This window comes from Narcine bancroftii, chromosome 2 (genome assembly GCF_036971445.1).
Source record: "Narcine bancroftii isolate sNarBan1 chromosome 2, sNarBan1.hap1, whole genome shotgun sequence".
In the NCBI taxonomy this organism is placed as follows: Eukaryota; Metazoa; Chordata; class Chondrichthyes; order Torpediniformes; family Narcinidae; genus Narcine; species Narcine bancroftii.
Window position 1 is genome coordinate 249,743,568 of NC_091470.1, and position 13,546 is coordinate 249,757,113.

Below are 13,546 nucleotides of genomic sequence, written 5' to 3' on the forward strand. Positions count from 1 at the left end.
GAAACCAGTATGCATTCCGCAGTATCGCCTCCCTGGAGGGCAAGAAGAGATTACTGCCACCATCGATGCTTTGCAAGAAGAAGGGGTAGTGAGGCCCGCAACGTCGCCCTTTAATAGTCCTGTTTGGCCAGTCCAGAAGCCAGATGGCTCCTGGAGAATGACAGTTGATTATCGTTTTTTGAACAAATATGCCCCACCACTTGCTTCGGCAGTTCCAGACATTGTTACCCTTATTGAAAATTTTGCTACTGGGAACTCAGGAATGTGGTATGCTGTCACTGATCTCGCTAACGCCTTCTTCAGTATTCTTATAGATAAGGTCTCACAGGATCAGTTCGCCTTTACCTGGAAGAGGCGCCAGTATACCTTCACCCGCCTCCCTTAGGGCTATGTACACTCTCCCACTATTTGCCACAGCCTAATTGCACGTGATTTGGAGGCGGTGCCAGTATTGCCTCCTCTCTCGATTCACCATTATATTGATGATGTGATGATCCAAGGGGCCACGGAAGAGATAGTACAGGAAGGTATGGAGAATGTCCAAGATGCCCTGATGCAAAGAGGGTGGGCCATTAACCCCGCCAAGGTGCAGGGCCCGTCCCAGACGGTTATTTTCCTTGGGATTCAGTGGCATGCTGGAGAACAGATGGTTCCCGATAAAGTTTGCAATAAGATCGCAGTCTTGGCCACTCCTACTAATAAAAAGGAGACCCAGCATTTCCTAGGGTTATTGGGATACTGGCGACGCCATATTCCACATTTGGCGTTGCTTTTATGTCCTCTATATAAGGTTACCCGAAAGAAAACAGACTTTTTATGGGGTAACGATCAGGAAAGGGCATTCCAGTCTGCCAAGCAGGCTATTCTTCAGGCTCTGCCCATTTCTCCCCACATCCCAAATACCCCCTACAAACTACAGATCTCCGTTACTGATCATGTGGCCTCCTGGAGCCTCTGGCAGAAACAAGAGGGCTACGGAGTCCCGCTAGGATTCTGGTCACGAACCATGCCCGAGGCTGCCACTCGTTATTCTGCTTTTGAACAACAGTTACTGGCCTGTTACTGGGCCCTACTGGAGATGGAAAGAATGACAGATGATGCAGATGTTCAGTTGCGACCTGCGCTTCCAATAATGAACTGGGTCCTGGCTAATGACTCTAATCTAAAGATCAGGCAGGCTCAGCAGTCTTCTATTGTTAAATGGAAGTGGTATATTCAGAGTCGTGCGACCAGAGGGCTTGAAGCGGTGGGCCGCATACACGAACAGGTGGCTGATCTTCCGTCTCGTCATGAGGACGTTGAACCTGCCTTGCCCCCTCCCTTACCCCCTTCACCAGTTCAGTGGGGTAAACCATATGATTTGGTCACTCCAGCAGAACAAGAGGACGCCTGGTTTACTGATGGTAGCAGTCAGTGGGTGCAAGGAAAGCAGAAGTGGAAGGCGGTGGCTTACCATCCCAGGTTGGGAACTCACTTATCGGAGGAGGGGGATGGTGACTCCAGCCAGTATACTGAGTTGAGGGCGGTCACTTTACCACTAGACCCCCATGTTCACCCTCTTCGCCTGTTTACTGATTCCTGGGCTGTGGCTAATGGACTTGTGGTATGGATGCCTGATTGGCAAAAGAACGACTGGCTGGTACAGGACCGCCCAGTATGGGGCAAACAGTTGTGGCAGCTGTTGTGGGATGCTTCCCACCATCGTGAGATAACCGTATATCATGTTGACGCCCATACCAATGGGACGACGAACATGGCACAACATAATGCAGGAGCAGATCAGCTTGCCACTATCAGCTGCACCGATACCGTCCCCTGGCTCGATGGGCACATGAACAGAGTGGCCATTTGGGGGAGAAGGGATCAGCTATGTGGGCCTGTACACATGCCTTACCCGTCCATCAGGACGATGTCCGCATGGTCATGCGTACATGCCCAGCATGCCAGCTTGTGAAGTCCCGCACCGTTCCTCCTGGTCCGCATGGCCGAATAAGACGGGAAGCTTGCTTGGCTGTGGTCTGGCAAATTGATTACATAGGCCCCTTGCCAGACTGCATGGGTAAACGTTATGTCCTAGTAATGGTTGACACCTTTTCGGGTCTGGTTTTTGCTTTTCCCACTAAGACAGCTGACCAAGCTAGCATTATCCAAGGACTAAACCATTTAATTTCTCGTTATGATGTACCAGAGGAGATTCAGTTTGATAAAGATTTGCACTTCTCCGGGAAGGCAATCTGTGATTGGGCAATTGACAACAGTATTTTATGGGTCCACCATATTCCTTATTACCCGCAGGCTGCCGGGTTAGTTAAACAAATGAACGGCTTACTGAAGGAACAAATTTGTTTATTAACACCACTGGGGTCCCTGAAGGGGTGGTGCCATGTGCTGCAGCAGGCAGTCGACAATTTGAATCCACTGACTTCATCACGCTTCTGAACTACAGCCTATTCCAGAGGAAAAACAGTCATTCCCGAACTAGAGAATGCCGGACAAAAGGTATGGGTGGCACCACCAGGTAATGGGCCTCCTGTAAAAGGGGAAATAGTGATACCTGCTGCCCAGGGTAACACTCGGTGGGTAGCTATTGAGGGACAGGATGATTTAGTTTGTTTAAATACTGAACGCTTACGGTATCGTGAGTAACATATGTCAGGCTTCTTTGTTCCAGATCCTCAGTCTTGTGCTCCTGCTGATCTGGCTTAACCGCTGCTTTGGTGCCAGCAATTGGATTTGTAATGTCGAGGACGTTCCGAAGGAGTTGCCCGTGGGGGGCACGGCCCGATGCATTACACCAAGGAAGTCCTCGGTCACCCGCCTCAAGTTCAGCTTATATAAATATGTTATTGCCGGTCTCAGTTCCTATATTTTGTTTGTGGATGGACCAACTGATGAAGTCACCTTCTTCTTCTGTGATGGTTGTTGTTGTACCCGCTTTTTATCTTGTGATAACTCTGCACGGCCTGTCGCTGTGGTGGGAGGATTCTGGTTCTGCGGAGGGTTGGTGGCCTACTTCACCATCAAACATTCCTTCAGATTTGTCCGACAATTCCTTTCTCCATGTTTCCTATGCGTATGCTCACCGATTGAATGTTTCTGATTGTTGGATTTGTACCGTAGGCCCTTTGTATACCAGTACAGGCATTCCCATGATCCCCATTCCTTTCACTCGAAAGGGGGTTGCTGCCTGGAAATATTTTGATCCCTCCAAAGGCAGGGTTCACATTGATGTTAATAAGCTTGTGGCTGAGGAGGCCCAGTTCTTTAGTTTTCGTGACATTTTGGGTATTTTTCGAAGATGGCATATTTCTACCCCGCCTTATAATATGACACCCCCCTATTTTATTGTTTCTCAACGTGAAGGGCTCTGTCTGCTTTTGTAAGTTCCCCGACAGGCCTGCCGATGCACTGGGATACAGTGATTGTCCGGCATATTCCCCTTTTATTTCCAAGCACCCTATGAATGGGACCTAATGGGTTTGTGGGTCTCGTGCCTTTGCATGGCTACCCCTTACCTGGGGTGGTTGCTGCTATTTGGCATACACCATCGCCTACCTGGATCATATTTCCCATTTACAGGATCATCCCTCGCTTAAGCGTATGTCCCCTGTCCTTTGGCATAGACGTGCCCTCTCAGGTGCCGAGATTTTCTTTGGCGCCTTGATCCCAGGTTATGGCGTTATTCGCATTTCCCAAGAGGTTCACAAATTATATGATCTGATGAGCTCTATTGCCAAAGTTCTTTTTTTTCCAAATGTCTATCGGGCTCTTGAACCTCCTCTTTCTATTTTATCCTTAAAATACTCCAACACTGCGACGACCTGTCTGCACTATTGACCTGTTTTGTGTTAACTGTAACTGTGAATATTTAATCTATCTTCTTTTGATTATCTCTTTCTATGTCCTTCTGTATGGCAATTCAACATGTACTATTTTTAAAACTTCACCCTTTTGTCTGTCAGTCAGGGCCTTAATGACCTTAATCACGAACTCTCTGCCATCAGGACAGTGGCTTTACAGAATCGTGTGGCCCTGGATTTTCTTTTATTAAAACAGGGTGGCACATGTGCCGTTGTCGGTTCTGAATGTTGCTCTTATGTTCCCGATGTATCCACTAATATATATGATATTGTTCAGCATGTTTCAAAATCTGTTCGTGAGCTTCAGTGTCTGGGATAGTTTGAGCCTTGATTGTAATCTTTTTTCATGGTTAGCTGGTACATTTGGGGGAATGGGCCACAATATTCTCTGTGGTTGCTCGCATTATTGCTTATTTTTGTGATTATTGTAGTTTTGGTTTCTCTTTTTCGCTCCTTCTGTACTCAAATACTTGTAAGGTCTCGTAAGTGACAGATTGCGACCAAGGGGTGGAATGTAATGGAGGACTGAGACCATTCTTTTGCTTATGCAAGGCTGTATGAATGTGAATCAGATGACATAACCATTCTAATTTCCACCTTTGAGAATAATGTATGCTTGTGAATCAGAAGACATAATCTAAATTCCACCATGAGGCTCAGTGATGCAGTTGTCTTTTGTTGGTCGCAGACCGTCAGGAGACCTTGAAGATAAGTAAACCATTTATTCAGGATGATGGGCTATGAGTAAGAAATTTTTGGGTAATATAAGCCATGGTCCCACTGCTGAAGTATCAGACTCTATGAGGGGTGGAAACATCTCTCAGCAAGAAGAACTTCTAGAGTCCAACCAACGTCCCGGTCGGGGGAGGTGGAGAAGCTGCTACCAGCGCCCTGACAACCTACTACAAGTGTGTGGTCGTTGCCTTGCTTCGGCAGTTGGGACCAGTCCAGGCGTTGATAAGTATAATTGGGAAGGGCTTGCATATTGTAGTTTGAAATCAGCTTTAGATTTAGTAATAAAGATTTGTATAAACTGAAATGCTCTCGGCGTGTGTCTCTGTTTTCTTTCGGTAGCTCAAACACTGTTGACCAATCTAAAATGAACAAAGTGAGAGGTACAAGTTTACCAGAACAGGACCCATTCCAATTTGTTTACCGCAGCAATAGGTCTAAGGCACATACCAACTCGTTGCTTCTACACAAAACCCTGGAACACCTGGAAAGCAAAGACACATACATCAGGATGCAGTTTGTTCTCTACAATTCGGCATTCAACATCATCAACCCCGCAAAACTGATCAGCAAATCTAAGACCTAGGTCTCAATATCTCATTGCGTAATTGGATTCAGGATTTCCTCACCTCCAGACTCTAATCAGCGCAGATTGGCAAGAAAATCAACTCTACAATCTCCATCAGCACCGGAAGCACCCAAGGTGCTCTACTTGCTTTACACCTATGACTGTGGGGCTTGGTATGACAACACCATATACAAATTTACCGATGATACCACAATAGTGGGGTGTATAAAAAGGGGCAATGAGTCAGCATACAGGAGGAAGATTGAAAATATGGCTGAATGTTGTACTAACAACAACTTCACATTCAAATTCACCAAAAGCAAAGAGCTCATTGTGGACTTTAGGAAGGGGAAACAAGAGGCACACAATCCAATGATCATTGGGTGATTAGAGGTGGAGAGGGTGAGCAAATTTAAATTCCTTCAAGTCACTATCTAGGAAGACTTTTCCTGAACCCAATATACTAATGTTATCCATGAAGCAAGCATGCCATCACCGCTACTTCCTCAAGAGTTTGCAAAGATTTGGTATGAAATCAGAAACATTGACAATCCTCTGCAGATGTGCAGTGGAAAATGTGTTGACTGGCTGCATCATAGCTTGGTATGAAGGCACCAATACCTCTGAGCAGAAAGCTCTTCAAAAGAGAATGGACACAGCCCAGTACATAACAGATAAAACTCACCTCGCCATCAAGAAAAATCTGATGGAGCGCTGCTGTTAGAGTACAGCAGCAATCATCAAGGGTCCATGTCACCCAGGATATCCTCTGTTCTCGCTGCTGTCATCAGAAATGAGGTGTTGGTGCTCAAGACTTGTATCACCAGGTTCAGGATAATTTGTTACTCCTCGACCATCAGGCTTCTAAGTAACAAACTCAGAGTCTCATTCAACAACTTTTATTTTGCACATTATTTAATACTGGGTTTTTTTTCTGTGTTGCAGTCAGTTGTTTTACATTTCTTTCTTTGTTTACAATTCTCTTTTTTGTGTGTGTATCTTTTGCTTGAGTACAGTTTGCACTGCTGATATGTAGAAATTCTGCCTGGCCCACAGAAAAAATAATCTCAGAGTTGTATGTGATGTCATGTATGTACTCTGACAAGAATCTGAACTTTGAAGTACCAAAGCAGTTAATTGTGACTTCAAACTTTCCACACAATCCAGGAATGGGTAATCATTTCTCCAGAAGTGCAGCACAATTGGGACAATGAACAGAGAACATACAGAGCATGGACAAATGTTGGAAGTAAAAGGAGGAGAGAGACTGAGTCAGGTGAAAGTGACATTTTCCTAAATAAATTCAAATGTTGGATGAAAATTTGAACTGAAATAATTTATTTCAGATGCCGAAAATCAACAATAAGTATAAAATGTTGAAAATCTCAACAATGGTTTTGAATTTTTGATGTAACTTTACTCAGATATAGTGAAAAATTTTGCATTGCATGCTATCCAGGCAAGATAGCCAACAGCAGGAGGTGTAATAATAAAAGTATGGTCCAGGTGTAATGTTACAGTTAGTCAAAGAATGCAAGGTATAGTGTTACAAAGGCAAAGAAACAGGATAGAGAAAAATACAATTAGTCAGTCCAGGGGCCTCATTTTTTTACCAATGGGAGTTCAATTTAATTTAAGAGTCTGATAACAGAATGAAAGAAACTGTTCTTGAATCAATGGAGATGATGAGGGGAAATTTGGTTTGCATGACGGCCTGAGGTGTTTTTACAGCTCTGGAGAGAGAGACAAACAATTTACATTTCAAGACAGCGGGCATTACACACACATTTGATATCATTGCCCTCACTGACACTTGCCAATATCTGGAAACAAGGCAATGCCTGCACTCAGTGGAATAGGCTTTGCATACTTAAGGCTTCAAGTGGTGCCATTATTTCACAATATTAAGTTCCCTGCTGATGTTTGCAGCCAGTCACCAGCCTTGCTGAACTCATCGGCAACATTATAATGTTTGCAATTGGCCGACATAAGCAATAGACACTGTTGAACACCCTATCACAAATCTGCCCCATTTGTACCCTTATATTTTTACAGACTACCTAATTATCAATCAATGTCTGATATGGAAATATTGCTTCCATAGTATGTCCCTTTAATTAAAATTAAATACAGTTAGAACTCCTGGTGTCGGGCATCTAGGTGGATTGGTAGGTGCTGGATGAGTGAACTTTTTCTATTGCTTGAGATTGCATGTTGCATGATTGGTGAACTGACTGTGTGGCATGACAATTTTAAACTTGTGTTCTTTTACGTACCTGTATTTATTTTCTGCAATTTATTTTGTTGGTTGGTTGAGGATGCTGGTTGTTTGAATCCTAGATAACAGGGATTTACAACTCTTCCAATCTCTTTGCAGAAGAATGGTTTCTTTTGCATCTGGTGGCTGATTGGAGTGGTCTATCCAATAGATGTCCTGCTTCACAGCTCCAATGTCCCAACTACAACCCTGACCTCCAATGGAGTGTGTCATGGGGCTTGTATGTTCTCCCTGTTACTGTGTGGGTTTTATTGGTCTGTTTCAGATTTCTTCCACATGCCAAACACTTGTAGGATGGTAAGTTAAATTGGCAGTGTAAATTGTGTGGGTGAGTGAATCTAGGGTCGAGTTGGTGGGAACATGGGAAGAATAAAATCAGTTCGGCTAGGATGAGTGTAGAAGTGGATACTCAGTGGCTGGGCTAGACCTGGTAAGTTGAAGGGTCAGCTTCCCTTCAAAGACAAGCAATTTAAAGTTTGTTCAGGAAACAGATCCTCTAATGTAGCCTTTATAGTGAAGGGGTGTGGAGTTCAAATTCAAGGAAATCTCATTCCAACTGCACTTGGCATTAGTGAGGTCACACCTAGAAAACCATGTGCAGTTTTAGTCTATTTTAAGTAGGGATACCCATGCTTCGAAGACAATCCAATGGAAGTTTGCTGAGATGAAAGCAATAAACAATCTGCTGGAGGAACTCAATGGGTCGAGAAGCATCAATGAAAGAAAGAATAGTTCATGTCGGAATACAGCACTGAGACTCGAGATTCCAGCATCTGCAATCGCTCATGTGCCTCCAGTTTGCTGGGATGATTTCTGGCATGAAAGCACTGTATGATGAGGAAAGGTCAAGCAGATTCAGTTCATTGTTACCAAAGTACAGAAAAAGTATTGCAGCCTGGAAAGAAAGTTCAATGTTTTTTTTAAAAAAAGGAAACACTCTAAGAAGGTGATTCAGGAGAAATTTCTTCCCCCAAAGAGCAGTGAATTTCTCCACCACAGCAAGTTGTGGCTCAATCAGATATTCAAGGTTGAGTCAGGCAACTAGGGAGTCAAACATTATGGGGGCCAGACAGGAAAGTGTAGATGAGACCATGATCCAATCAGGTGTGTTCTGAATGAATGGGTACAGCATCTCCTGCTTCCTGTGTTCTGGCAGAGCTCTTCTTTCAAATGCCAGCATAGATAATGTGCAATGGGGTTTCAGCACACACTGAAGCAAGCCCTTCGGCTCAACTTGTTCATGCTATGCACTCTAGTCCCATATACTACTTTCATGTGGAAAGGAAGTGGTAAGCTGGAGAACATGTCAGCTGGGAGATGCTGCCTGAACCTGGGTACTGCAATCTTGCCACAGTCCCAACCAGAGGATCAATAGACATTACATTTTAAATGTAGACATACAGTATGGTAACAGGTCCTTTTGGTCCATTCACCCATGCTGTCCAATTAAATCCGATTTACCTACAACCCCAGTACGTTTTTAAACAGGAAAGTTTGCAGATGCTGTGATTGTGGTGCAATACACAAAAGTGCTGGAGAACATCAACATCTATAGGAAGCAAAAGGTCACCAACATTTTGGCCTGAAGCCCTTTGTCGAGGTAGGAACTGAAAGCAGGCAGAAGCCTGAATTAAAAAGTGGGGAGAGGGAAGGAATAGGGGGAGGAGTACAGGCAAACAGGAAAGGCATCATAGGTGGATAAGGCCTGACAAATGATATAGAAGGGCTTGATAAATGATATTTCATCACATTATAAGATTTCAATAAATCCTTTTTGTTATTTTACATTTTATTTACCAGAACAGACCGTTCCTTCACATGTTAACATGGTTGGCATGGTGGAAAGACCGAAATACAATGCTCTTCATAATACAGCGCGGCTGAGATTGTTATCCCTTCTAGCTTTGTTGGTGTGATGGTGGGTTGTTTTCATGCTGCTTTCATCCAATAACTATTAACAATGCCGTTTCAGGCATCATTTCTGTGCAACATGCATCAAAAGATACTTTCCACACAGTCCTTTCTTTTTCCCGCTTCTGGCTCCACAGACCATATTGGTGGCGGCTGCAATAATCGTCCCACATGAATGGGTTAAGGGGTGGGGGGGGGGGAATGAAAATCACCCAGAAAGTGATTAATGACTAAGAGGAAGCAGTAATGTAAGCAAGCAACATTTCTTCTTGCCTCGCCAGAGTGAGCACTTTGTGGCCAGAAGCGGTCCCAGTGTACACCACAGCTCTTAATCCCCGTCGCAAATAACTTCCAGATGTACCCATTCAGTACTTCAGTCTGCAGGTCTGGGCTTTCACAGATGGCACTCCATGAGGGGGGTCCATGGGCAACATCACGAGTACTTTGCTAATCGTTCAATTCCAATCTTCCTGAAGGGAATTGTATTCATAAAATCTTTTTCATCTCTGTGCCTTTGATTAGGAGAGGAGATAATCACTAAGTCATGGGCTCTCGTGGGAAGGAGGAAAAGACAAGGATCTTGTTAGATGGAGGTGAGGGGAGGAGGGGTTGGTTGAGCTATTTTTAACATGTGTCTGGCTGGAAGAAAACAAGTCAAAGGTAGCGAAGCATGAGTGTCTTAACTGGTTCCATTTTAACATCAGCAGAAGAGATGGGCACAAATAGGAACTCATGGAGGTGGGGATTGGGCTGAGTATGCAGAGTAGGTTAAACTAATAGTTTTCTCCCACAGAGGCAGAGACAGCCCAATTTCCTTAGTGGACAAGTTATCTTTAGTTGACTTACACAAAAGATGAGCCTTTAACGTCAAAGGGAAGACACTTCTTTACTTGTGTAGATCAGTACAGTACAATAAAACTCCCTGGCTTCACTGAAAGTCTCTAGGTGCAAAGTTTCATTAAATAGCTTTTTTTTGGTTCTATTTTAGGTAGAAAAGGGGAGGTTTCCCTGCTGTTCCAATCAGCCTTCCAAACTACCAACCTTCCAGAATTCATGCTATCTGAACATTATCAAATGTTGCTTGTGAGTACTTCGTGTGGGTAATTTTTGGCTGCAACATTTTCCGAGTTTAGAACAGGTATTTCACTTCCACATTACCTCATTAGATGTAAATGGACTTTATTAGCAGAAAGACTTGGAACTGTTGCAGCACAAAATGAGCCCATTCAGTCTATCAAGTCCATGTTGGCTTCTGCTAAAGCAATCCTGTTGATCCAGTTGCCCCACAAAATATCCTCTCTCAAATACCTTTTTAATTCCCTTCCAAAGATCCTAATTATTTTTGCGTCCAGGCAGAAAATTCCAGGCACTGATGAAAATAACTACCCTCTACCCTCCCACCTATATCGACCCATGTTACTCTGTGATCCTCCCCCTGCCCCTTCCTTGCATCTTCTCCTCTCTTCCCTTACATTTTTTCAGTGTATGCTGGGTTTTTGCTCATACCTTGATGAAGGGCTCAGGCCCGAAATATTGGTTAACCTTTACTTCCTTTTGGATCTGCATGATCTAGAGAGTTTCCCCAGCACCTTTTATGTATTGTGCTACAATCCCAATGCCTGCAGACTTTCCTGTCCAACTCCAACCTGAAATGTGAACTCTGCTTTCTCTGCAGATGCAAACGAACCTATTGAATGTTTCTAGCAATTTCCATTTTTATTACAAGATTCCTTGGAACTTTTGATGTTCTGCTCACACCTGCACCCAACTCCCTACCTTCTTCCAGGCCTGCAAGATTTTCTGCTGGAACCAAGAGAATCACCCAGCCATTTCAGCAAATTACTGTGGCCATTTCAATGAGCCACTCACATTGGTTTGTCATATGGGAGGAAACTTAAGCACTGGGAGAAAACTATGAGATTGTACTAAGAACATACAGACTCCACTCAGACAGCACCAGAAGTTGGAATTGAACCTGAATTAGTTCATGGACATGTGAGAGACAGAATGTATCAAGATATAAATGGGAAGATGTAATTAATATGGAATTAATCAGAGAAATTACATTGACTTGATGAGTCGTATGACCTATAATCAAGTAGACTTCATATAAAGGCATCTTTCTTTTGCGACTTTTTTTCTACCTTAGCATGAGCTAAAGCATTTCACAGCCAAGGAAGTGCTCCTGACATAATCATCGCGAATATGCAAGAAGTGGGCTTAACAGTTGGTGTAATGGTTAGTGCAACTCCTTTACTGCGCAGCGATCAGGACTTGGCTTCAAGTCCTTCGCTGTCTGTATGGAGTTTGTATGTTCTCCCTGTGTCTGCATCGGTTTTACCCCAGAACTCCAGTTTCCTCCCACCATTTGAAACATACTGGGGGTGTAGGTTAATTGGAGTGTGAATTGGGCAGCAGTGACTCGTGGGCCGAAATGGCCTGTTACTGTTGCTGCATGTCTAAGTTTAGAGATGTTACAAAATGTAAATTTGTTTACAGCAATGTGTTAATGAGTGATAATCATTGATGTTGTTGACTGGAGGATGTAGAATAATCACGCCTTGTTCTTCTTCAAATTTGAGTCTCACCTTCAACATGGCAAACTTATTTTAACATCCTATGCAAGATCTAGAACCTCTGATAGTGCAATGCAGTCCATTGAAAAATTTCAGACTGAGACTTGGAAATCACCGTCCTGCAAAGTGCAGATGACATTATCCAATTCCGGATAAATGCAAGAACTGCAGATGCTGGGAATCAATGAGCAAATAAGGTGTCGACCCTGGTCCTGACTAGAAACATTGACCACTCATTACTTTCCATGGATACTGCTGGACCTGCAGAATCCCATCAAATTCTCTGACTCTGCTATTCCATGTCAGTTGACTTTTTATCATTAATGAATCCTGAGACTCTGGAGGAAATATAAAAGAGACTATAATATCCATTCTTCAGGTGGTTGTTTTTCCAGACTCTTTTGTGTAGTCTTCCAAAGGCGCTATTTGCCTTGGCGAGTCTGTTGTCTATCTCGTTGTCGATCCTTGCATCAGATGAAATGGTGCAGCCGAGGTAGGTAAACTGGTTGACCGTTTTGAGTTCTGTGTGCCCGATGGAGATGTGGGGGGGCTGGTAGTCATGGTGAGGAGCTGGCTGATGGAGGACCTCAGTTTTCTTCAGGCTGACTTCCAGGCCAAACATTTTGGCAGTTTCCGCAAAACAGGACATCATGCGCTGGAGTGCTGGCTCTGAATGGGCAACTAAAGCACCTGAACAACCACCTGAAGAAACACACAAAGACCAGCGTGTACAGAGCCGTTGTCATTACCCACGCTCCTGTTCGGCACCGAATCATGGGTCCTCTACCGGCATCACCTACGGCTCCTAGAACGCTTCCATCAGCGCTGTCTCTGCTCCATCCTCAACATTCATTGGAGTGACTTCATCACCAACATCGAAGTACTTGAGCTGGCAGAGTCCGCAAGCCTCGAATCCACGCTGCTGAAGAGTCAACTGCGCTGGGTGGGTCACGTCTCCAGAATGGAGGACCATCGCCTTCCCAAGATCGTGTTCTATGGCGAGCTCTCCACTGGCCACCGAGACAGAGGTGCACCAAAGAAGAGGTACAAGGACTGCTTAAAGAAATCTCATGGTGACCACCGCCAGTGGGCTGATATCGCCTCCAACCGTGCATCTTGGCGCCTCACAGTTCGGCGGGCAGCAACCTCCTTTGAAGAAGACCGCAGAGCCCACCTCACTGACAAAAGACAAAGGAGGAAAAACCCAACACCCAACCCCAACCCACCAATTTTCCCTTGCAACCGCAGCAACCGTGCCTGCCTGTCCCGCTTCGCACATGTCAGTCACCAACGAGCCTGCAGCAGACGTGGACAAACCCCTTCATAAATCTTCGTCCGCGAAGCCAAACCAAAGAAAAGAATATCCATTATATACATTTTTAAACTCAAACCGTCCCATAGTCCCTTTATAAAGAGTAAAATACTGTTGAAGCATTTATCAACATCTGATGAACCTGAATCTGTTCCTCTCTCTATGGACACTGCCATACCTGCAAAAACAAAAGGCACCACTGCAGGAGCAGCAGTGATGTTGCTGATAAAGACCCAGGAGAGCAAGACACAGCACCACTCCAAAGGGTTTAACCAACTGGTCTTAATTCTAGCTGCTCCATACAGGCAA